This window comes from Rhipicephalus sanguineus, chromosome 11, assembly GCF_013339695.2.
Source record: "Rhipicephalus sanguineus isolate Rsan-2018 chromosome 11, BIME_Rsan_1.4, whole genome shotgun sequence".
In the NCBI taxonomy this organism is placed as follows: domain Eukaryota; kingdom Metazoa; phylum Arthropoda; class Arachnida; order Ixodida; family Ixodidae; genus Rhipicephalus; species Rhipicephalus sanguineus.
In genome coordinates this window covers 106,509,633-106,535,462 of record NC_051186.1, presented here as the reverse complement: position 1 = coordinate 106,535,462, position 25,830 = coordinate 106,509,633, and the positions used below count along the sequence as shown (strand labels likewise).

Sequence of the window (25,830 nt, the reverse complement as noted above, 5' to 3'; positions counted from 1 at the left end):
GTTTCGCCCTTGCGGCGAAACTGTGACTTTTTTTCTTTTTGTGAGTGCCTATGTCATCGTAGCACATGCAGACGCCTCCCGGATAGACCACAAGCATGAAATTCACGCGTTGACGATGTTCTCGATGTTGCAATGGAAGGTAATTCTCTGGCAAACTGTGGTCTGGAGATGCCGGTAGGACACTGCTGTCAATGACGCAGGATATCTTGAGACATGCTGTAGAAACTGTATCTTGATATCCGCGCTGCGCAATGATAATTGTCTTGTTTGAATTGCGCAGAAATGGACAGGGCCCGCGCACGTTCGAGGTTATAGCAGCCTGTAACAAAAGCAAAAAACGACAGACGCTTACCGCATTTCCCAATGGGAAATATCAGTGTAGATGTATCTTTGCTTTTATTATCCGATATATGTAAGCAAATAATACGAGAGAGGGGTGTATATGCAAGCAGTTTCAGATAACACTTTATTTTATACACGTCTTCCATCTTCAAGAAGCAACCCTATCCAAGTCCTCAAAGAATCCTTACAGTGATCCGAATGATTGTTGTGTAACCACAGAATGTTGGTTGATGCATTCTGAGCCCGTTACAGTGACAATAGGGGATGGATGGATGGATGGATCCGTGGCATGCGAAAGCAAAAAGCGCAATATATTAAAAAGTTATGTCAATGAAGGCACGCGTATAGCGTTCAAGAAAACAAGAACGACGATAATAAATCCGCACGATATACTGCGACCACAAAACATTTAAAACAGCCCGTATGCACTAAAAACATTACTGGGGCCGCTTTCTTTTGTATACAGTTAAAACGGGCGATCAGTATTTTTGTTTGGCTTGCGGTGCACCGCTCATGTATAGGTGCATGCCTTGTTTATTTCGAAAAAACTACGACACACGCTACTGTGGAGGGTGCAGATACTCGTGGCTAAAGAAATGAACCAAGTGAACCTACACAGCCATGCACAGGTTGCGCAGAAACAACGTGGTGTCGGTATCTGACAAGCGGTTGTGACAAGTGGTCATCCTGGGCCTTTACCCTGTAATTGCAGAGGAGAAAACGATAAAAAACAAAACATTGCGTCGCGTCAATTACTCGTAATGTACACCGGCAGCACAATTGGCAAGGTCTTGTACGAGATCTGAAGGAGATTAAAGAAGAAGCCCAATCGGTTTGCTTTGCGTATGCGGCATAATATGGCCACTGGACTCATTTTCCCATAACGGCAGTAGATCAAAGAGGCCATGCTAGTTCGGCAGCGTCGACGGCTGCGACAACTGCCTCTAAAGCGGGGCAGGTAGCTGTTGCTTTTCTTCTTTTGGACAACAGAACTCAAATCTACAGAGATCCTAGATCGGCAGTGAAGGCGTTCACCTCGGGCTCTATCGCGAAAAAGGACCAAAGTATTCTCAAGAACAAGGCAGTCACTCCAGATGCGATCATTTTGTTGCCAGTACTGCTTGTGGGCCTCTGCTTGGGGGCCTCTACTTGCGATTTCAAGAAACGCAAAGGCCCCAACGCGAGAAGACCGGCTTTCTGTGGAAAGGACGTGTTGTCCCCGTAAATCGCTACAAGGACACATAGGTCCGTCAATTTGCGCACGGCTCCTCATGGAACGAGAAAATGAAGCCACGAATGCTCGCTACTTGTGCATCCCACGCAATTTGCTTCGTTGCTAATGCCGCAAACGTGAGCGAAACAACAAGGCATATTGCGCAGGTTAATACTTGAGCATCTCTACAAAGTGGCTGCATTTATTTATGATAGCTATCAAGTATTATATAAATAGTTTTTTTCTAGCCCCGCTATAAACCATGTATCGGAAAATAAAGATTGGTGACGATGTAAAGGGAGCGGGGGAAAGTGAAACAAAAGAAAAGGCAGGGACGCGAGTGAAAGGTACACAGATAGTGGAGAGAGGAAACAATAAAAAATAGAGGCAATTAATGTTGCAATGATCGTTTTTTAAAGATTGTGTACTTAAGTTTTTATCCTTCAGTTTTCTTCGAACATCCCGGGGGATCTCTCAGACCAAATTTAGGCAGGAATGAAAACGTTGGTCTGAAGCTCATGTCTGCCTGACATTAGCAATAATATACGTCCGATTTCGGCCAACCAAATGGACTAGCATAATTTGATTTCGTTAGTGTTATAGAGTTGGTGTCGCAGAAGTTGTGGTGCTGGTGGCGGCGACGTCCTCCGCCACGGAAAAATCCTGATGGACGGAAAAAATAAAAAGCAACGCTCGATCGGTAACAGAAACCCTGGAACACTGGTGCCACCAGCGGCGGCATCGATTCACCGCTACGACTTGCCACGCGTGTCGGTACCATGAGCTCTAAGTCATAGATCTCGTGATATATATTAAACGACGTTTTATGTTATGTTTGCATGAGAGCCATAGCCCTCCTGCACATATGTTAATGGACGTTTTATGTTTGTGAGCCGTAGGTGTAATTACGCTCTCATGATCCAATATTAAAGGCGAAACTTAAGCGCGCTCAAAGTTTTTAATGCTGCTTCAGAAGAGCCGCTTCGTCTCCGAAAGCTGGCATGGAGGCAGTCTTCTTTCACGTTTGTGCTAGCTTGGTATTCGGTTTCGGAACCTTTGGCATATCATCAGGCACTCAACCATTGTTTGAAATGAGTTACAGTTATGTTCTTCTCCATTTCGTATGCATAGTCCCGCTATTCGGTCGTAGTGGTACCTGTATTGAAGATTCCTTCCGTGGTTTAGCCTCCAAGGGCATCGGCAGGCTGCAATGAAAAATACCCTTCCATTAAAAATACCGACTACTGCCGAGGTTATGTTGTGTGTAACACTCTGCAAAACGGCGCGTACGTTTGTACACACTGTCTTCTTTTGTAAACTCTGTGAACTAGTTGCAATAATGAGACAACGAAGACGTAGCTAATGGTAAATTAAACATATTTGTTACCTACAGTGCAAATCTAATACTTCTGGGTGAAATAGTTTGCTATACACGATCGCTTTGGTGATGGCAGTGCCTTGTTTAACGAGACGCTCGACGGTAGGAGTCTCGGCGAGAACTTAGAAATATGTTTTACATGGTTTGGGGAACGCATGCCGTAAGTAGCTATTGGATGAAATCCGAATGGCTAATTTGTTTTATGAAGAAACATAGCATGACTAAATACACGGTGATAAGATAAATAATTACGCTGTACTTGCAATGACTCGCTATCAAGTACACTGTATTATATTGAAACATTGAACCTGGCTTTAAATAGTCCCCAAATACTTAGCATCAATCTCTGCAACTGACGCATATTAATGGATGGTCGATCATAATGATCCATATCGCAAATTATAAGTTACACGTCAATGATGCTGCAGATAAACGCATGATCTATGCAGCATTAGTTAGTCATAGTTTACGAATTTCGCGATATGACATCCTTGCCACATTCTGTGATCTTTCCTTATGGACTTTTTAGTCCGCTATTGCATAGCGTACCATAATTGGCACATACCGATTGACCTTTTCTATTGAGGGCGCGAGAGACGCAGTGAGAATGTGACACTGCCAGAGGAATTACCATAGTTATGCGCACTTAACATAAAAAAGTGCTGCCATCCATGGAGCAGTAAGAAAAACAGACGTGAAATATATATCGCAGTACACGTGGAAGTTCGGCATGGGAGCAACAGCGACTGTGATTTTTATCGCAGCCCTTTTTTTTCGCTGCAGAAGCATGAAAAAATTATTCTGGTATATCTCGTGACCTTAAAAATCCATCCTCTTTATTACTTTTCTCAATTACTTTTGCCACTACGGTATTCAGCCGGAAATCGGTATGTGCCATATTTGGCACAGTATGCATATTAGTGACGAAATGCGCAATATGCTGCCATCTATGTTGTGCCACACAATATAAATATAAATAAAGCACAAGCTCTGAGATCATGCAGCGCAGCTCTGTGGTGCAGCCTTTAGGTTGTGGTGGTAGGTTTTAGCTCCTTCACGAAAGTCTGAGGTGCCAGCAACAGTATAACCGGCAATGTTTTGTTACAATATTGGCGTGGGTACACGAAAAAACGCCCAGGCCTGTGCTGAACCCGCAGCACAGTCACAGCGAAAGCTGGAAGAGCGGCGTTTCTAGAGCCCGTTGGAAGCTCTTGTGGGGCTACAATACAAGTACACTAGAAAGGCACCCACTACGCCATAACTCACAATTTTTGTGAAGTTGGGAAGCACCTACTAAGCCATTATTCGTCATTCTGCGGAGAAGCGAGGCACCAGCTACACGTCTGTAAGGCATTATGTGCACTTTGTTGACGGGACGACTGATGACGATGAAGAATTATGGCTCAGCCCTTTGTAATGGGTTGGAATCTTTAAACGGCCCACACCAGTTATGTAATTTGCGTTGGGTGACGCCCGGTCGCTATTTGCCTCTCCCGTCATGCTGTATAACATACGTTGACGTGGGAGAAAGACGGGGGGGGGGGGGGTGAAGAACTTTACTGAGACCCCGAGGAAATGGATCATGCGCTTATGTGCTTCCTTGGCAACCAATACAAGTGCACTTGCGAGGAACCCACTACGCTATAAATCATTGTAATTTTACTGAGACCCCGAGGAAGTGGATCATGCGCTTATGGGCTTCCTTGGCAACCAATACAAGTGCACTTGCGAGGAACCCACTACGCTATAAATCATTGTAATTTTGGAGAAGTAGGGCAGCAGGCCCTGTGCCATTTTTCGTCATTCTACGGAGAGCGTTGGTACCTGCTAAACGCATGTAAGTCATTATGCGCACTTTGTTGATGCTGTGCCTGATGACGATGAAGAATTAAGGCAGAGACCTTTGTAATGGGTTGGAAGCATTCAACAACCTACTCGTTGCGCAATTCGCATTGTGTGACGCCTGCTTACAGAATTCGCGTCGTGCGACGCTTGGTGCTTATTTTACTCTTCTACCACGCTATATTGCATATGCTAATGTGGTTCTTTCCGGACATGAAGCCTGTATAGGACCTTTTTGCAAGGCAGTTTCAAGCACCTGAATGGCTCAGAGGTTGAATACTGAGCTCCCACGCAGAGGGCCCAGGTTCGAACCTCGTTCCATCCTGGAATTTTTTTCTTATTTCGTTTTTTTTTCCTTATTTCGAGCGATACTGGTTACGGACACCGGCGGCGGCGGCGGACAACTACGGCGCCAAAAACGGCCGGTAAAATGATCTCATAACAGCTTTCGCTGTAAAAATTATGTGAACTCCGATCATTTCAAGTCGATATTTAGTTTTTTTCGGTTTCCTCGGCGAATGACGGTTCCAACCGCAAATCAGTGGTTGGTAATTCGAGCAGGAAGTATAGCAAGGCAGCAACGTGCGAACAGAAGAACGTGTAAGCGGCCATCTTGTGCAGAGATATCGGCGGTCAGAGGCACTAAGCGAAGTGTTCAATTATGCCTCAACACAGCAAGCAAATGCTTTGCTTCATTCCACACACCACCTAAAAAAACCTTACTCAGTGATATTTTGCTTTTCAGCCATGTCAGCAATATCGCTTGCCAATCTGCATATTTCGCACAAACCTGTATCTTGATTAGTACAGTCACAATAACTCTGAATTATTTTTGTATAGGTTGTTCTTCGTCTATCTTATGGTAAAATTGGAGAAAATAATTTTAAATGCGAAGCATTTCTTAGCGAACCTCTGGCACTTTGAGCGTTTTTCTATCTACGTATCTATCTATCTATCTATCTAGCCGCCTACGTCTGGGTGCTCTCATGATCGCCTCCTTAACTTGGTGTAGACCAAAATTTGCATGGGAGGGTAAGAGGATTTGACGAATATGATTGCCGGGTCATGACATAAATAACCTTAAAATCCTGTCGCGTACGTCGTCAAACCCTTTCCACTAGACACGTGTGGCACATACCCGTTTACCACGGGCCGCGGTGTACGGGTATGCGCCACGGGTGATTGACAGTTTATATCTACCCAGGAACGGCGAGAACAGACATTGGTAACCTAAATGCTAGAGCGTTAAGGAAAACCAAGATCGGCAGCATTGACTCAACGAATGGAAAAATTGAAAATTAGGATCCCAGCAGGAATCGAACCCAAGCATTCTGCGCGGAAATCAGGTATTCTACCACTGAGCCACGCCAGGTCTATAAACTGGTTCGGAAAAACAGCCTACGCAGGCGTAATATCGGCGTAACGTCACCTGTGGTTGTGGTGCTGGCTATCTAATTTTACAAGAAAGCAATAAACACTACATGATACTCCTACGATGTGTACTCCTACGATACAGGCGTCATATCAGATTAACATCTGTAGTTCCAGTGTTGGCTTCGCTTTTATAGCAGTCTAATCAACATTACGTTTGTATTTCAATGATTCAGCAAGCTATATTGAAGCATTGCTCAACCCCGGAGGAATACATTAACGAAAGTTATGATATCCACATCACCGCACCGTAAGTGCACTTCGTCCACCAGAACGACGCAGTGTCGTCTTCGTTTCTTACGAGGCTGCGAGATGGCCTCATGCTGACCGAGGATGATGCCAGATTGATTGACAGCCGCTTTGTAGACTAGGCTACGTCGGCCACATACGCCCAAGTAGTCTACGAATACGACAGACACCATCCACTGTCTACGTAGCACTATCCAGGCCTACCAGCCTCGACGGCCTATACCTCACCAACGCGAAGGGTAGCTTCAGGTTCCAACATTTCACCGGCTCTGTCGACAGACAATTTGTCGGCGAAATGACCGAGGCATCCACGAATCTACTCTACCACATACTTCACTACACAAGGACCCCTCGTCACCACGATCACGCCCGGATCCTATAAGATGTCATGACCACCTGTTGGTGCTCACTGATCATGGTGATGATGCCCTTGTTCAAGAACTGTCAAGAACTTCTTGCACACAAGCACACGGGTTCGTGAAACGTGCGTGCGTGCCATTGGCAGTGTTACCCAACCGTAAACAACTGGTTATATAACACATATGCGTCTCTTCAACATATATATCTGTGCGTATAAAATTTATAGAAATCTTTAGCGACATTTTGTAACCTGTCGCTAAGTAAAAAAAAGTTACGCCACAGTCACCTCCGCCGCATGCTTCGCATAACGTCGACTCCCACGGTACGTGGGATCTGCCTAATTTTTTTTCAAATGACTTTTTCGTAATCCATGCAATAGAGGGTTAATAGAAACAAGCAAACCATTGCACTCGTGCGTAACATGGAGCGCAAAAAGAACTGCGAACTGGAAATACTGCGCGAACCAACGTTTGGACTAGCACGCTTGTAAAAACGCGCGCTACCTCGGCATTCCCTGCCGGGTGATGTGTTCATCATATCCCGCCTCCATCATCTCGTGAATCTCTCTGTATGGTGAACCTTGTCTTAAATTTGCGTGTGCAAGAGTGTTAAAGAAAAACATTTTTAGTTTCTTTATATTTTGCGCATTTCTTGTCTCTTCTGCATGCCCAGTGGCTGATACTTTTCTCTTCACGCACACTGCGTGTCTCTGTTACGCGATGTAACTAATGCTGCGCAAACGCCGTACTCATAATCGCATCAAATATTCGCACTTATGCATTTTATTAAAGAAGATCTAACGAATTTATAGTTTTCCGCCTTCCTTCCCTTTCTGACATCGCTATGGACCAAAAATAAAACGTGGCTAATCCCTCTGTCATAGTAATTGGTATAACACGTACGAAAGTGAAACGTGCCTTCACAGACGTACTTGAGCGTTTTTTCTGCACTGTTTCGCAACAACGGCGAAGGAATTATAGTTATAGCAACATACTGTAATGTCAGGCGAAGAACGGCAAGCAGCTCGAAACTTCCAACCCGCTGCTCATGCAGAAAGACGCACGGAAAGAACATACACAGGTTGAGCGCGTATTAATAACTGTCACAGCTGGGATGACGCACGAAACGAACGCACAAATATACACAGGATGAACGCGAACTAACTGTCACAGTTGTAGCTTATTTGTGTGTGAGCGCTTCGATCTTTTCCCAAAAGCGGCCGCTGCAGTGAGCAAAGTGACAATCATGCTATACGCCTTGTGCACCGCCTATAGAGGCGCCACTGATAGCCACCTAGCGGGCGCCGCCGAAGGTACGTGTGGGAAGCCGAGCAGACGACAGCGCTTTGCGCAGCTTTGCTGTGAGGAGATGAATGAAGTTCGCGGCTGCTATTTCCCCTTCGTGCGGGTGCCAAACAACTAATTCTGCGCTGGCAGCTGCAGGAAAGGCGCGGGCCTCTACGAAAGTGGACTTGTGCACGATGTTTGTCACGAACGAGCGCTTAACTAAGCGCACGTCGCCGATTTCGAACGACGGCATGAAAGCCTGGCGCCGATGGTTCGTGCGCGACAGAGCGCGCGCATCGAAAAAACAAGTATAAAAAGGCGCCGGGAGCGCGCCCGCGCGCCTCTTACCCTCTCCGCAGAAGACGCCACCGACACAACCAACGAACGCGAAAGATCGGGATATTCGAGAAAGCAAAGCCGAGCCAGCGGCGCCGTCTGATTCCGCAGACGAATCGGTGAGAGGATGTCGCCCTTTCCCTAGCTAGCGCTGTGCCACGCAAAGACGAATCATACGCACCTTCCCGAACCCAGGCACCCAGGCGCGAGCCAATACAGGCAATGCAAGCAATGCAAGCGCAGCAAGCGCGCGGGGGCGGAGTTGGCAGAGTCAGTCAGTGAGGAGTTAGTCGGCGAAGAAGTTATGTCGTTCTAGTGATAGCATCGTTCGCTCGACCGCAGAAGACGTCTTGTTTGATGATCTAGTGCTGTGAGTTAAGTATCAAGAGATGACAGTGACAAGTTAAGTATCAAGAGTGACAGTGACCAACTGCGGAGGAGAACGAACGTCCGCGTGGAGTGAATCGTCATGCCAGTGAATATCAAAGGTGCGTCGCGCAGACCAGCGTAACAAGATCCGGCTATGAGGTGCAGCTCGTGGTGAACATCCGCTTTGTTTTGTTTACAAAGGTGACGTCTCAATCACTTCTTTCTGAAGTCAACCATTGCTGCATTTCTGTTTCTGTAAATAATAGATATAGAACTTAGCTTGCAATAGCGCGGTACATGTACCGCGCTAGTACAACCTAAGTTCATGGATGACCAACACGCCCGAACTCCAACACTTCTGAAATATAGAACGTTTGAGCGAAGTGCCCTGCACGGCGGTCGCACCGAACCAACGCATGCTCAGGCTGATAACTTTGGTTCGTCTACCAGTGTCAACATGATCGAGTGCATCCAGCGAGCACCGATATGACAGAACGAAAGCATTAGAACAAGAAGCGACGTGGTAACCCGCACAATGACGAAGCGGCTCGTCTTTGCCAACGAACAGCGGCGATCCATTGCTTCCGTCGCTCTTGCTCAGGAGGCCTTGCGGTGAGTAAAACCGTGTTCCGGGCGCGTTTTTGTAGGTGTTTGAGCAGTCCACTCCACAGCAATTGTTATTCGACATCCCTTGAAGTTTCGACCACCACACATACGACGAACGTTCGTTATTTCACTACGAAAACGTGAACGACGCGGAAACACATGTACAACGACGTAGGAAACCACGGCGGCCGTCTGCTTGCTTTCCTGAGGGCAATGATTGAGTTCGCCGCCTATGGCGCTTTCGTCGGCGTGCACTAGGCGTATATGTGACTTCAACGCAAACTTGCGGTGAGAGCACCACCCCCATCACGAGATAAGCGCACGCGCTGGAGTGAGAAAGCCATGTAGATGCCCGCGCGCATAGCAACCGCGGGGCGACGACCCTTAGAGCGCACCCTTCGAGCCCTTCGCGCCGTCTCGCAAGTGATAACGAAAGCATGCTAGGTGCCACTGAGCTCTCAGTGCCGCCAACGATTAATGGTGTACATAAATAAGTCACCCTTAGAATGCTAAAGGAAGTGCGTCTTTGGCTTCGTCGTTTCGCTCCGCGCGCTGGGTACCGAGGGGTCGTATGTTCGACTCTCGGCACGGAACTTTCAAAGACGACATTCTTTCTTGGGGATCTTAAACGCAGAAATTTGCGTCTGTCGGTCTTTTTGTCTTCTGTCACGCGATTCAGCCACCCGGTGGCTCAATGGTAGCGCCGTTCATACTTGTGAACATTGTTGATGAAAAAGCAAATGTTGCGCATACCTGAGGCGCAACATCAATACGTAGCTATTAGGTGGTGTATTCCTTTACTAGAAAATACATAGATACGTAATTGTAACGACCCTATTGTTTCTTAGGCTGCGCGGAATATGCTACTGTTTTTTGGGCTGCGCTGCAAATGCAACGCTTTGAGCCAGATGCGGCGATTTACCATAGAGGAGGAGGACTCATGCAACACTGTCGGCAGAAGACTATCGTCTTTCGACGACATTTAAAGCGAAGCATTCAGATACGCGGCCAATTTTTTTATTTTAGTTTTTTTCTTTGCCATCTGTTAGTATATATTTTACATCATATCCGTGGCATAAATACATCAGTGGAGCTGTGTTGGACCCCGGCAAGAACATTGTCGTCTTAAAATCGAGCGCTGGCCTAGCGCCTGCGCCTCACTTGAAATTAGAGAAATGTGAGTGCTAATAACGTCAATATGACAAGCTGATTGCTGACCCTAGGGTAGTGGCGTGCCGTAAGTACCCACAGAACTGCCCAATATCAGGAAGGATCATTGCTTTTTGTTAGTACAATGGGACAGGGCTGCGATAAAAAATGAAATAAAAATGCTGCCCTTCGGTAGTCGGGGCGCTGTTTTCGTGGAGCTACCGACTGAAAGCAAGCGAGTTTCTGCTTATAAAACGCCTAATATAATGCACCCCAACACTCACAGAGAGGTGGAACATTGGGCTTCTGTCTTTCGTAGGAAATTGTAGCACCTCGTGCTATATATATATATATATATATATATATATATATATATATATATATATATATATATATATATATATATATATATATATATATATATATATATTATAAAGAGGTTTATTAGCGGCGACGATACTCAACAGCGACAGTCGAGGCGGGGCCGACTCTCAGCGCGAGTTGCGTTCTCTTCTAAAAGAGCCGAAGAGGGCGACCCACTAGGAGGTGTTCGAGAGGACGACCCATTACCAAGTTCGATCGCTTCGCTACAATTACCCCGGGTACGAAAAGGGAGCCGCCTGGCGACCTAGCAACTTGTCACGGGGTCGTGGTAGGGCTTCAGGCGCTCCACGTTGACAATGTCGCGCCCTCGACGGCGCAGGTCCGAAGATGGTTCTATGGGTTCGATCAGGTAGTTGACCGGGGATGTGCGTTCGACGATACGGTAGGGGCCTTCGTATTTCGGCAGTAGTTTTGAAGAGAGGCCGGTTGCAGTGGTAGGGACCGAGAGCCACACAAGCGCTCCGGGGAGGAACGTGGACTCAGAAGTGGTGGTGCCACCGCGAAGGCTCTTCTGCCGCTCTTGTTCGTGCGTTGTAAAGGCCTTTGCAAGCTCGCGACACTCTTCAGCAAGCCTGGCTGTGTCAGAAATGGGCGCACAATCAGATGGATCCGGCTTGTAGGGAAGGATTGTGTCGATTGTGTGCGACGGGTGCCTGCCATACAATAAGAAAAAGGGTGAGAAACCAGTAGTGCTCTGAGGGGCGGTATTGTAGGCGTACGTAACGAAGGGCAGAATGGCATCCCAATTTGTGTGGTCGGCGGCGACGTACATCGAGAGCATGTCGCCGAGCGTGCGGTTAAAGCGTTCGGTGAGGCCATTCGTCTGCGGATGGTAAGCAGTAGTTTTGCGGTGAACAACGTTGCACTCTTTGAGAATGGCTTCGACGACTTCCGACAAGAAGACACGGCCTCGATCACTGAGCAGCTCCTGGGGTGGACCGTGACGCAGCATGAATCGGTGGAGCAGGAAGGAGGCCACATCGCGCGCTGTAGCCGCAGGGAGGGCGGCAGTTTCAGCGTATCGCGTGAGGTAGTCTACAGCGACGATGGCCCAGCGGTTACCAGCGGACGTCAGAGGAAGTGGCCCGTACAAATCGATGCCAACGCGCCCAAACGGCCGGTCAGGGCAAGGTAGAGGTTGCAGAACTGCCGGCGACAGGTGCGTTGAAGTTTTGCGGCGCTGACAATCGATGCAGGAGCGAACAAACTTCTGCACGTAGCGGTACATTCCTCGCCAAAAGTACCGTTGGCGAATGCGGTGGTAGGTTTTCGATACCCCAGAGTGTGCACACTGCGGATCAGAGTGGAACGACTCGCATATGTGAGAACGCAGACTTCGGGGTATTACTAGTAGCCACTGGCGACCGTCGCCGTCGTAATTGCGTCGATGGAGGAGGTCGTCGCGAACGGCGAAGTGGTGGGCTTGACGACGCAATGCGCGAGAGGATGGTGTGGCCGATGGATCGGTCAGCAAGTCTATCAGTGAGGCAATCCATTGATCCTTGCGCTGTTCGGTAGCGATGGTGTGAACGTCGATTGAAGCTACAGCTACGTGAGACACTGAGCTGTGGGTATTGTCGTCAGGCAAGGGAGAGCGGGACAGGGCGTCGGCGTCAGCATGCTGGCGTCCGTTGCGGTACAGCACACGGATGTCGTAGTCTTGCAGGCGAAGTGCCCACCGGGCGAGACGGCCTGAGGGATCCTTCAAGGACGACAACCAGCATAGTGCATGATGGTCGGTGACGACATCAAATGGGCGACCATACAAATAAGGTCGGAACTTCGTAAGGGCCCAAATGATTGCCAGGCATTCTTTCTCCGTAACGGTATAGTTGGTCTCAGCTTTAGTAAGCGTACGACTTGCATATGCCACGACGTATTCCGGGAACCCAGGTTTGCGCTGCGCAAGGACAGCGCCGAGGCCAACACCGCTGGCGTCCGTGTGTACTTCTGTAGGGGCCGTCGAGTCGTAGTGGCGTAGTATCGGAGGAGACGTCAACAAACTACGGAGCTTTGCGAAAGCGTCATCGCACTCTGACGACCACGAATTGAGGGGCCCGTTGCTGCCAAGGAGCTTCGTCAGTGGCGATATAATAGTCGCGAAGTTGCGGATGAAGCGCCGAAAGTAGGAGCATAGTCCTACGAAACTGCGCAGTTCTTTGACCGACGTAGGTTTGGGGAACTCTGACACGGCCCGAAGCTTGGCTGGATCGGGGAGAATTCCGTCGTTGGACACCACGTAGCCCAGTATTGTCAGCTGCCGTGCTGCAAATCGGCACTTCTTTAGATTCAGTTGTAGCCCGGCGTCGCTCAAACGCGTCAACACATCCCGTAGGCGTTGAAGATGCTTGGAGAAGTCCGGGGCGAAAACTACCACGTCGTCGAGATAACACAGGCACGTGTGCCATTTCAAGTTGCGCAGAACGGTATCCATCATGCGCTCAAAGGTCGCGGGCGCATTACACAGCCCAAACGGCATGACGTTGAATTCGTACAAGCCATCCGGCGTGACAAAGGCTGTCTTCGGTCGAGCGTCATCAGCCATGGGGACTTGCCAGTACCCTGAGCGCAAATCAAGCGATGAAAAGAATTCTGCTCCTTGCAGGCTGTCAATGGCGTCGTCTATTCGAGGTAGGGGATAAACGTCCTTACGGGTGACCTTATTTAGTCGTCGGTAGTCCACACAGAACCGCACAGAGCCGTCCTTCTTCGCAACAAGAACGACAGGAGACGCCCACGGGCTGTTTGAGGGTCGAATAACGTCGCGGCGAAGCATGTCGTCGACTTGCTCGTTAATTACACGACGCTCTGCTGGAGATACGCGATATGGACGTTGCCGCAGTGGTGGTTGAGCGCCAGTGTCGATGCAATCGGTGACAGCAGACGTGCGGCCGAGAGGAGTTTGCGCGACATCGAACGAAGAACGAAATTCTTCCAACAGGCATAAAAGCTGGGAACGCTCGACCGACGTAAGGTTGTCAGCAATCGAGGAACGAAATACATCAGCGGATGACGAATCAGATGTGGAAACAGCACTGAGCGTACGGGAGCTGGCGCAGTTCGTGTCACCCGGTGCGTCCATAAGTTGTGCGTCTTCGAGGGGTTCCGCTCTGCCGAGACATTCCCCTCGCACCAACGTAACCATGAACGGGGATGGGTTGGTCACAAAAATATCCGTGTTGCCCTGAGTGATTTCCACGGTCGCAAATGGCACCAGCAAGCCTTTCCTAGTGAAAACGCGGTCACATGGAGAAAGAAGTGCAACGGCGTCGCAGAGACCGGTGCAATAGACTGACACAACCGTTGACGAATTCGCAGGAACTGTGATGTCGTCTTTGACGAATACCTTGATCGCAGCCGATGAACTGTCTGCCAGCGTCAAATGTGAGAATGGCGAGAGCTCTAATTCGGCTGGTGCGCAATGGGAATGACGGCGTCGTGGCGGGCGAGAAAATCCCATCCCAGGATCACGTCGTGAGAGCATGAAGAAATTATGATGAATTCGACGGCGTACAGAGCGTCCTGAATAATGACACGGGCTGTGCATACCGCCGTCGGGTGAATACTTTGGGTGCTGGCTGTACGGAGGGAGAGCCCGGAAAGCGGCGTCGTCACTTTTCGTAGTAGGCGGCTTAGTTTAGCATCCATAACAGATACGGCGGCTCCAGTATCGATAAGGGCAGATGCGCGAACACCGTCCACAAAAACGTCTATCACGTTCGATGGTCTTCGCTGAGGGCTTTCGCAGTTCGATAGCGTCGCAGCCCTTGCCTCGTGGACTGCGACGACTAGTTTTCCTGGTCGCATGCGACCGAACGGGGCCGCATCGGTGACAGCGAGCGGCGTCGTGGTGACGGTGAACGGCGGGTAGATGCAGCTGGGCGAGACGGCGGCGACGGAGGCGTAGGTGGGTCGTAATACGGCCGGTTCGACTGGATGGTGGCAGGCGACACGTCTCTAGGCGGCTGCACGCGATTGCAATAGCGCGCCACGTGGCCGGCGTAACCGCATGCGAAGCATATGGGGCGGTTGTCAGGTGTGCGCCATCGGTTCGCTGGGGCAGGGCACGCCCATGGTGCAGGACGGGATTGACGGGGCGGCAACTGATAGGACTGCATGGTGGGCTGCAGTCGTGGCCTGTGCGTGACGTCGGCGTAGGCTAACGGTACATCAGCTTCGAAAGAGTGAGGTCGAGTGGAGGCTTCGGCGTAAATGTGTGGGGCCGCCGTAGCGATTGATGGGGGCGGTCTTGCGACAACTTGGGCGTAACTCAAAGGTGCAGGAGCCGGATGGTGCTGGTGGTACTCGGGCATGACCTCCGCGATTTCCTGCTCAATTGCTCGACGGAGGGGAGGCAGAAGGGTGGTCGACTGCTGTTGAGCGTACCGAGGGCGAGCAAAGTCCAGCAAAGCGAACTGGCGCGCGATTTCCTCGCGCACGAAGGTCTTGATCTCTGCGAGCAACGCGGAGTGGTCGGGTATGGTCGACAAGCCAGCAAGCTCGGCGTCGCGTGATGGAGAGCGACGGGTCATCGATCGCTGCCGGCGCAGCTCCTCATAGCTTTGGCAGAGCGTGATGACCTCTGCCACTGTGCTGGGGTTCTTGGCGAGCAGCATGGTGAAGGCGTCGTCGTCGATGCCTTTCATGATGTGCCTGATCTTGTCAGAATCGGACATGGTGGCGTCGGCTTTCTTACAGAAGTCTAAGACGTCTTCAATGTAACTGGTGAATGATTCACCGGTCTGCTGGGCGCGTTCACGTAAGCGCTGTTCGGCCTGGAGCTTACGAACGGCAGGTCGGCCGAACACGTTTATAATGGCGGTCTTGAAGTCGGACCACGTCGTAAAATCGGATGCGTGGTTGTTGTACCACAGGCCCGCCACACCCGCGACGTAGAAAACCAGGTTATTCAATTTTCCGGCCTCGTAACTCACGCGCTCGTAAATGGCGAGCCAGTCCTCCACGTCGGTACCATCGGCGCCAGTGAAGACTGGAGGGTCGCGAATACGAGGGACACCGGGACATGTCGGTGCGGGCGGGGTCGTTTGCTGGGAGGCGTCTTGAGACATGGTAGGCGGCAAGGTACGGGATCGAAGAGCCAGGGGCATCGAACGAGGGCCGAAGTTGTAGTGAAGGCTCAGCACTCTCCACCAAATTATAAAGAGGTTTATTAGCGGCGACGATACTCAACAGCGACAGTCGAGGCGGGGCCGACTCTCAGCGCGAGTTGCGTTCTCTTCTAAAAGAGCCGAAGAGGGCGACCCACTAGGAGGTGTTCGAGAGGACGACCCATTACCAAGTTCGATCGCTTCGCTACAATATATATATATATATACATATACATATATATATATATATATATATATATATATATATATATATATATATATATATATATATATATATATATATATATATCATCTCCCCCCTCCGGGCAACCATGACGGCACGCGAAAGCATCGCGGGGGGTGCGCATCGAGTTTCCGTCTCTCTCATGTGACTTATGAGACGTGGTTGTCCAGTCGTTCGAATTACCGCTTGCCGACGCTGACGCTTACGTTCGGCTTCCAGAGAATTCCTCTGCTCCGCGCCGTTGGCGCTGCCGCTGTAACTAGCGCCGACGTTGAAGTTGTTCGTGGCGTTTCGCACACCAAAGGGAGAATGACGGAAGTACAGCGAACGCGCACTTTCGCAGCCTCGCAGCTTCGAGATTCGCTTGCCGGCGTTGCCGTTTACGTTCAGCTTCGCGAGCGTCGATAGCGCCGTTGCGAAGGAGAGTGAAGCGCTTGCCTGCATTGCCGTTTACGTTCAGCTTCGCGAGCATCTATAGCCCCGTTGCGAAGGAGAGTGCAACGCGAGCGATCGCACGCCGCATCCTGTACGAGCGCACAACTGTGGCGCAGAGAGAGAAACGGGAGAGGAGAAACGAAGCGGAGGCAGCGCTCACGCCACCTCCTCCCACCTCCTCGCGCTCACGCGAGGAGAGGGTGGAGAGTTGGCGCACGCGCAGTATGGGTGCGGACGCCGCAGAACGGGCATTGCCCCGAGCGTAAGATGCTTTCGCATCTAATAAAGCCGAGAAAGATATATATACCTTTTTTAGGACTGAGCGTGTCCGCAGACGTGTGTGGTATTTCCGTCCACGTAGCTTTGGCTACGTAACCGCGCTAACGCATTCGCTAGTCTTCTCCCACCGTGTCGATTTCTTGGCGCCTACGCAGCTGTCGCTGCACAATTTTAACAGTGTACAACAATTAGAACAGTGTAAAGCACAGATCAGAAAAAATAATAACTTTTTTCCGTAGCGCTTTGAATACGTGCTGAGTCTCGTTGTTAATCTTCATTTTAAAACAATATAGAGTGTCACTGTAGGTGTACATTGCTTGTATGCTATGAAAAAAAATTGGGGAAACTAGGCATTAGTGGTGCGAAGGCTGCAGCGGGCCCGGTGGCGTTGGCTTCCTACTTCCCTCTTCCTCCCCCTCACTTTGCTGGCAACCCCTTGCTATAGGCTTTTGCCCTCTTACAGTGTAAGAGGGTGAGGAGGGGCTCCAACCCCTCCTCACCATCACTCTCCGTTCTTACCCCTTGCTATATACTACAAAATACGTGGCTAGGGCAAGCACAGGCAAGGATTTGCTAGAATTTTTCAGTTATTGGTGAAATATTAATTGGTTATTCATTGGTTATCACAACCTAGCACTCATGCATTTCTGCGCCAGGCGAAGCTAGCCAAGAGTTTTCTATATTGTCTTGCTTATTGATCGATTATTGATTAGGTGTTGATTGAATATCGATTGGTTATCGCAAAATATCAGTCATGCATTTGTGTGAGGCTGAAGTCATCCAAGCATTTCCTAGAATTTATTGTTATTGATGGATTATCGATTAGCCATAGAACGGTTATCGATTGGCTATCACTAAATCCTGGCTATGCATGTGGGCTATGCTAAGCACGTCCAAGCATTTTGTATAATCTATTGGCACTGATCGATTAACGATTGACTAACAATTGGCTATCATTTGGTTATCAGTAGCCATCGATGGCTACGCTAGGAGCTGCTCAGCACATATACGCTTTCAGTGGCACGCACCCACCAAAGCACCCACCAAAGCGAGGCCGCGTTTTTCCGAACGATGGACAGACTAAACCAATATAAGAGCTCCGCTGTTAAATTCGGAGTTTCACCGCAAGGGTGAAACAAGGAATGCGATATCAAGAAATTGGAATTTTATGCAAAGTAGGGCCAGCAGTTAACACTTTTGGATATGATCGCCATAACTCATCAAAACGCTAGTATAGGCGAATGCTGCCGCTTCAGCGAGCAATGCGGTCCTCGTGCTGTTTGTCGTCTAAACGCAAAGTAAGCGGTGTGAGGGCAGCACGTATAGCAGCCGCCTAGTGACGCCTGCCGAGAGATCGCGTGCCAGAGAAACCGAGCATACCCTTACAATCAAAGCCCTCAGTTGCTGCTCGAATGACGCGACCCCCCCCCCCTTAGCCTGAGCCCTTCCATGCCTCTTCGCCCTACAAGAGATGGGCGGGCCATTTCATATCTGCTTGAGGAGCCGTCGACGCCAGTTCTTGTACGCGATGTGACGTTATCGCATGTGCCCTTCGTGTGAAGGAGATGGCCGGCTCGTTTCATTCGTGCTTTAGCCAGGGGAGTGAAACTTCCTATACCATCCATGGAACGCGATATTCACTCGCAGCGCCGGACGAACGCCTGTTGTTTGAGGGCGGTACAAAAAGCATGGTGGTGCATTGCAGATACGCACTGGGGGACGCCATCTTGATCAGGACTCAGGATCCGAGTGGCGGGGGGGGGGGGGGCGATTTAGTGCCAAATTCAAGTAGGATGCACCAGCAAGCCAAATTGATCGAGTGGAAGGTATTCAGATGGTGAGCGCGCGACCATCTTCCTGTTGCGCAACCCGCCACATGATCAAAATGGCAATCGTTGCGTTCTGATTTATGAAGGTTTGCCCATCCACCTATTCGTGCACCACTTATTCTAAGACTTTGTTTTTGTTCACGTGTACACACAAATTAGACAACAATAAAGAGCAGAGTTTCTTTGAAAGTTTTATTGCCTAAATCTACCATTCGTACAGTAAAAACACAACGTGAATATTTTTCGTTTTCACTCGCATACAAAAGTCGCATCCTGATATGCCGTGCAAGCGTAGACAAACAAAACGAGCAGCATGCACGTCGTACCATTCGTCCGCCGGGATCCGATAGAATGTTATGCCAGTGTGGCGTGCAGAATTTCGACACCACTCAGCACAGCACGATTTGTGATGACGGCGCGAATTCATTCATGCGTGTGTTTAGCTGAAGCTTGCAAGGGATTCGCTCAAACAAATTTTACGGTGGCAAAAGCGGCCTTTCGGACACCGTAGGCCGCAGCATACACGGGCGCGCGACAAGAAACGCCCCTCCCTTTTTCGCCGTGAGAGATAGGACGGCGCAGTTCCCGTTTTCTACTCCGTGTGGCGCTCGTATTTTCGCAATCTTGAACTGAAACCTTTAGGTTCTTTCGCGTATTAAAAACAACGGAGTTAATAAGTAACCTGGTAATAAATATAAAATAGAACAATAACGTTCATTTATGTTCGTAGGTAGTACAGCCCCCAAACATTAGGATCGTTGTGGTCATGGGACAGAAAAACTGCAAAGTTTCATCCCCTGCTTTAGCTGCCCTCGGCCCGAGCACTCGCGTGTTTTCCCTAGCGCGGAAAACATAACACGCGCGGAAATCTTATCGATTTGGACTTGATACGGAACATGACGGCGACGGTGAAAACCACCCGGGACTGTCCATATCAATGCTATCGCATCCAATTGTAATTTCTTCACAATTGTTCCTGTTAAAATACCGGAAAAGGCTGTTACTGTAAGGAAAGGTAAATTACTTAGTCTACAGTTATTTTTTGCCAAAAAACGTAAATTCATAGGCTGTCATTGCTGGAACATATAAACTGAAGTGTCATGCCAATTCAATAAAGAAATACATACCGCCAGGGTAAAAGCACACATCAGTCCGTCTGTCGCATCCTTGAAACAAATAAATCAAATACCAATTTAAATTACAGACAAACAATGTTTGCTCATTTTATCTGCGTAAGTTTTTTCTATAAGTGAGAATAGTGGTACATATTTTTTCAAGATGAATATGCTCGGCATAAATTTAGCACACCTCTGTATTTCACTGAAAGTATTTCATCAGTCTCGAACATCATTGGCATCGATAATGACAACCAGGGCTGGCTTCTTCGGCAAGAGCAGAGAAAGGAACGTCACTAGAAAATTTGTAAGCACTGCGTAAGCGCGTCAACCAGTAGCTGGCTCTGATCTGTGTGTGTAAAACGGTAAAAATGGTTTGCTCTAATAGATCACCAGAGGAAAACAAGATGTCAGCCAGCCATCCGTTTCGAAGAACTTATACCTGGATGAGTTGGCCAGGCTTCATGGCTTTACTTGGAAGCGCACGTCACACAAGATAGGCAGTGAAGGAGAGCTTGAAAACGCGAGCGCTCACTTGAAACAAAAGTTTATTTTCAGAAATCCGCCAGATTTTATCATGCATCAAAAGGCAAAAGCAAAGGGCGTGCTGCCTCTACCGAATGCCCTATCTAAATTTGTGTGTCTTGCAGGGTATGTGGCTAAAAGAAAGCTGACGTAATATATGTATGTGACAAAGGGTAACTGTGCTAGTTGTGTGCGCCGGCTATAGCTCTTCCATTTTAAATCAAGCCGCAGATGTACAACGCAGGGGCCTAGTCAGGGGGCGGGGTTGGGGGGTTGAAACCCCCCGAAATTTTCCAGTTTTGCTTGCGTATATAGTATACACGCACACATACAAACGCACGCACGAACATACATAAAGTGTGGTTGAACCCCCCGAAAAAAACTTCTGGCTACGCCTCTGGTAATAAAATAACTACGTCAGATCTCTAACTCTAACTCTAACTTAGCTTTCCAACAATTATTTCCTCAGCCACAATGATCGCTGCACTTTTTCTTGCTTACTTCATATTTATATACAACACACATGTCAAAAATTACACCATCTCCTACTAAAGAGAACCATGTAGGGACGCGAAGCAGCCCATGGGTCGAGATAGCTCCGTTCATCACAGGCACCTTGCCCGATGTTAACGCGTCTTTGCGAGTGGATGTCCCTGATCCCGTTAATCGGGACGGCAATCGCCGGGCGGATTCTAAGGGCTGGCGTCACGGCCCTCCGAAAACGCACCACGAAAGCGCGGACAATTTAGGGTTGGTCCTTTGGTGCGCCAGCGAACGCCGGTTGTGGTCCAAAGACCGAGTCAGAGCCGAGAGTCGATAACACAAACGAAAACGAAATATATTCTCAGTTAAGGCAATACAAATAATACAAACACGTGCACACTCGGCTGGTACCAGTTACAGCTTCACAATATAACTCAGATGGTGTTTACACAACGGGAGCTAAACAAACAGATCACACGCAACCAATGCAATCACATGCATTAACCTATTCGATGACCGTTAAAGTCCTGAATAGATAGTGGCGTATCCAGTCCACAATACTTGGACGGTAAACGAATGCTTCTCTTCAAGGAAACACTCACGCCAGCTCCAGCGTTGATCGTCGTAGCTCAACCGTCGTCGTGACTTGTCACGGCTCACACGGCGTCGTCATCGGATTCTTCCAGATCCACGAGCGATTGACCGCACACCATCATAAACACGTCTTCTTTGGCTAACGGAGCCACACTTAGCGTAACTTCACCATCACCGGGCCGACTGACTCGCTCACTGACTTGCCGACTCCCTTCACTGACTGCACTGCCTGCACTGACTGACTGGCCTCGTCGTTTGCACGCTTTTATCCCTTCTTCCCCGGTTTCTAGAAGCGTCGGGATGTTTCTTCTGCGTGCAGTACAGCTAAGCCTGGGGAAAGGGCGAGAGCTTTCTCGTATGTTCGAATCGCGACGGCATCGCTCGCGGATGCGTCACCCTCTCCTTCTAGAAAGATCCAGGCCTTGCCAGGCGTTCGATCGTGTTTACGGCGTCTGGCTCGAGTGGGTGAGGAGGATGCGGCGCGCCGGCGTCTTTTGATGCTTGTTTTTTCGTCTTTCGCGCTTCTTGGGCGCGCGATTCGCGCCGCTCTGTCTCGTAGCAGTTTGAAAGCGGCCTCGCGCGCGCTTTATAACTCGATCGTTTGTGACAGTGGAGCACACCCTGAATTAACTGTAGTTGCTGTTGCTGTTACTCGTCCCGCACTCTTGTTGGAGCACGCCACGCGGGTTCGTCGCGCGTCTGCAGAATCTCGTTCCCGGACGCCATCACGTGATTGCTGAGAGAGTGTAAGACGGAGAGGCCACAACGTTTTACCCAGCCCGTTATACAGTCTCGAAGGCGCTAGCGCGTGCCAGCACACATGGTTTTGTCTGCGTTACGCCAAGCTAGGAGAGCATACGGCAGCCCGGGCCCCTAAAATGCTCTGCAGGTATCATCATCAAGGCGGTCGAAGAACAAGATGAAGAAGACTTCTCCTTGGTGCGAGCCCGTGCTCAGACGGCTATGCTATGTTGGACGGTCGCCAATTGAACTACGGACACAGCCCAGCGCAAAAGCTGCTTCGCATCTAAAAGTCTCTGGCGTATGCGCGATGCGCAGCGCCTATAGGGGCGCCACTGAAAGCCGCGTAGCGGCGGCCGTTGGAACCGCTCGCGGGTCGCGTAGCGGACGCCTCATTTGCGCGCGTGCGATTCGCCGGTTGTGCGCGTCCCAGATAATTACTTTTGCGGCAACAGTGTGCGCAAAGGAGCCGCACTTTATAATAGTGGACATGTGTCGATGTCACAGCTGTGTGGGACGACAATGTCCCCATACGCGACAAGTGTTTGTCACAGACAATCGACAACAAGCTTCTCCTACGAAGTGGAGCTCATCGTAAGTACACCGCTTTCTTTATAACGTCCCGATCACTAACGCCGGCATGCGTTGACGCGTGAACCAATGTTTTTTCTCGACACAGTAGCTTCGTTTACGTGCCATGTGCTGATATAGTAGATTTTGAGGAAGCGCTGTCGCACCGGCGTATAGCTTTCACAGGGTCGGCCACGTGAAGGGTCAGCGTTGGTAAAACTTTGAAACCAGCACGATAAACTTGTGAAAAAATAAACGATAAGCTTGTCATCATCGGTGCAGAAGCGCACAGCGAACATTCTGCACCGATGATCGCATTCCAGTGCTATCAATAGGTAGAATGCAGCCGATTTCGTACAGCACACGTGTGATTCCACGGCGCTTTTTTAAAGGAGCCGTCACCTGCCCTACATTCTCTCGCATTGCGCTTCGCGCCATTCGTTTTTCAAGTGAGCCAAGGCATCGCGTCTTATCAGTAATAACAACCTCATGTGAATTGTAGTGTCTACAATGCAGCCGAGGCGACCAAGTGTAAACGTAGTAGCGTTCGCTGAAAACGTAGCGACAAAAAAGAAGAAATAAAAACACGGTAATCGTTCTAACACTGCCGTAAACAAAGCGCGATTGCTTAGCTTCTACGTCGTACAGCCGCAATCCACCGCCGCCGTCGCTTTCGCTCATGAAATAGCACCGGAAACCTGTAGATGTGCGGTCCTGGCGATTTTTTGTGTGTGTTTGAGCAGCCGACAACACAGCAGGTATTTTTCGGCATCGCTGCGGCCCGCCAGAATCGTTAAATCACGATGAAAAACACATCCATCCGTGCACTCGCGTATAGACGCTCGCGGGAACACTGCTCGCCGAGCCCCGCGAGCGCTTCCGAGCCATGGCGGCAGATGGCGTCGTCGGCGCTTTGCGCATCGCCTATAAGATAAGCAGGGCCACGCGCATGGCAAGGCGTGTCACACACTTTATGTGGCTTTCTTTGTTCTAAAAGAGCCAAATCCAGAAACCGATGATGGGCTAAGTATTGCGGGAACATAAATGATGCCTTAGTATCTTTCACTTTTAAAAGAACTGTAATCAAAATGGGCCCATTACTCATTGTAATGTGAAAACAAAACGGCAGTTTCGAATCATAAGTGAGCCCCATCCTGCATCTGCTTGAACCAAACTAAGCCAGATTCAATACGCCAACGCTGCGTCAACAATCATGACCATAACAACCAACACGACCACATGAAATATGTTTCATTTGTGTCCTGGTTGCTTTTTTATCGTGCTTTCATTGCACAATTAGTTTTTCTTAGGTTAGTTGGTTATTACTTACTGAAGGACACGATGTTGCAAGCGAAAACTCGAACATAAACACTAAGAGGCCTGCTTTCCTACTTCTATCTGCCTTTTAGTGTTTCTTTTCGAGTTTTGCGCTCCAATGTCTCGTCCCTTTTTGCTCCAAGACAATATATTTGAAATAGAAGACTACCGAAATGAAGATATTAGACGACGATCTAATCTTTGCAGAAGAAGAAGGAATTGCAAACGGCACGGCAGAAAATGAGCTAAGAAGAAAAAGAACTGGATCATTTTTGAAGGCCTTCAATGGATGCCAAGAAGAAGAAAACGCTACCGACACTCCAGAATGGTGTGCGTTCTGCCTGGAAGGACCAATCCTTCTATTGGTCTAGTCATCGCCATTACGACCATGCAGCAAAGGACGTCGCCGAAGGAAGCACAAGGACGGTGTTACTTTTAACGCAAAATATTGCTGTATCGTTCATTCTGTGTGATTTAGACTTATTAACGAACTAATTAAAGTCCATATGAAATGTTCCAAGCTATAGGAGCCAAATCCAAATTTTACTCATTAATGCTAGGTCATTTTACTGACCATAGTAGGCTATGTAGATTGCAGCCCTAATAAAGATTTGAGCTATTTTGGTGACATGAGCGGGCTGGCAAAACGTTATTGGAGCAGGCCACACCATATCGTCACCCAAAAGCTGTGTTTGTTTAAGTTTTATTTAATGTAGACCTGGCTCTTTTTGGAAAAGAAACGACACAGATTACTCTAGCATTTATAATGTAATGTATATCGACTTTGGACGGCCTATTTTTATAGCGTTTTCACAAAATGCCTTTTGATGCAGCCAAAACCGATCTGGCAAACGCTGAAACCGGATTACATGCTCCTACACGGTTCATTTCATTCGCGATAAGGTCACATCGAGATCGCGAAAATCACGATCCACCAATCATGGTCTGATGCTCAGATCACGTTTTGCCTGACGTCTGCGCCAAAGTAGACCCTAAATAGTTTTAGACTATGCAGTAGCGGCCATTCTTAATATCGATCAAGAAATGCAAACCTGATCGACGCTGATGACGATAAAAATGCCATTGTGTTTGTGAAAGAACTGACAAATTCTATCAACAAAATAATGGTGCAATGAACAAATATGACATGACATCATTTCGTGTAGCTGTGAAACTCACTTTTGTCATGAAATGAATCGAGAAAAAAACATTCTACCTTCTAAATCCCGTCTGGCTTCTACATCACTGGCTGTATATGTTGCTTGAGCAAAATTCAACACAAGCTGCAGTAGTATGATGGAAAGCATATACGCGGATGCCATCGCTGCGTTCGGTATTCCTCTCTTGTTTCTACAAGCATGCACTAGGGCAGCTGTTGATTTTTATTTCTCAGTTAGCAAAATGGTCGACCAACCGCAGCCTTTTTCCTACTATTCCTTGATGACTCAGCATATAAACGCTTTCATATATGGCACAAAAAATCAGGACAAGTACGTCCTTGACGTTCAAAATCCCATAAAGATATGTTGACTGATCACTGCTTTAAAATCCTTGTATAGGCCGTGTAATGCAGTGACGGTGATCGAAAGTTTGCCGAAGAAATGAAGTTTATATAAGGTACGGCAGCTTCCGTTAGATTACGACA

General features: G+C 48.7%; 1 long non-coding RNA gene across 1 annotated transcript; it reads right to left on the bottom strand.

Annotated features, from left to right (window-relative positions):
* Positions 1-2,500: 2,500 nt before the first annotated feature.
* On the bottom strand, positions 2,501-25,512 carry LOC119374483 (uncharacterized). The gene is made up of 3 exons (XR_005180192.2): positions 25,402-25,512; positions 19,968-20,006; positions 2,501-2,760 (listed from the first exon to the last, which is right to left on the bottom strand). It is a non-coding gene; the product is annotated as an uncharacterized LOC119374483 (long non-coding RNA).
* Between the last annotated feature and the right edge of the window lie 318 nt (positions 25,513-25,830).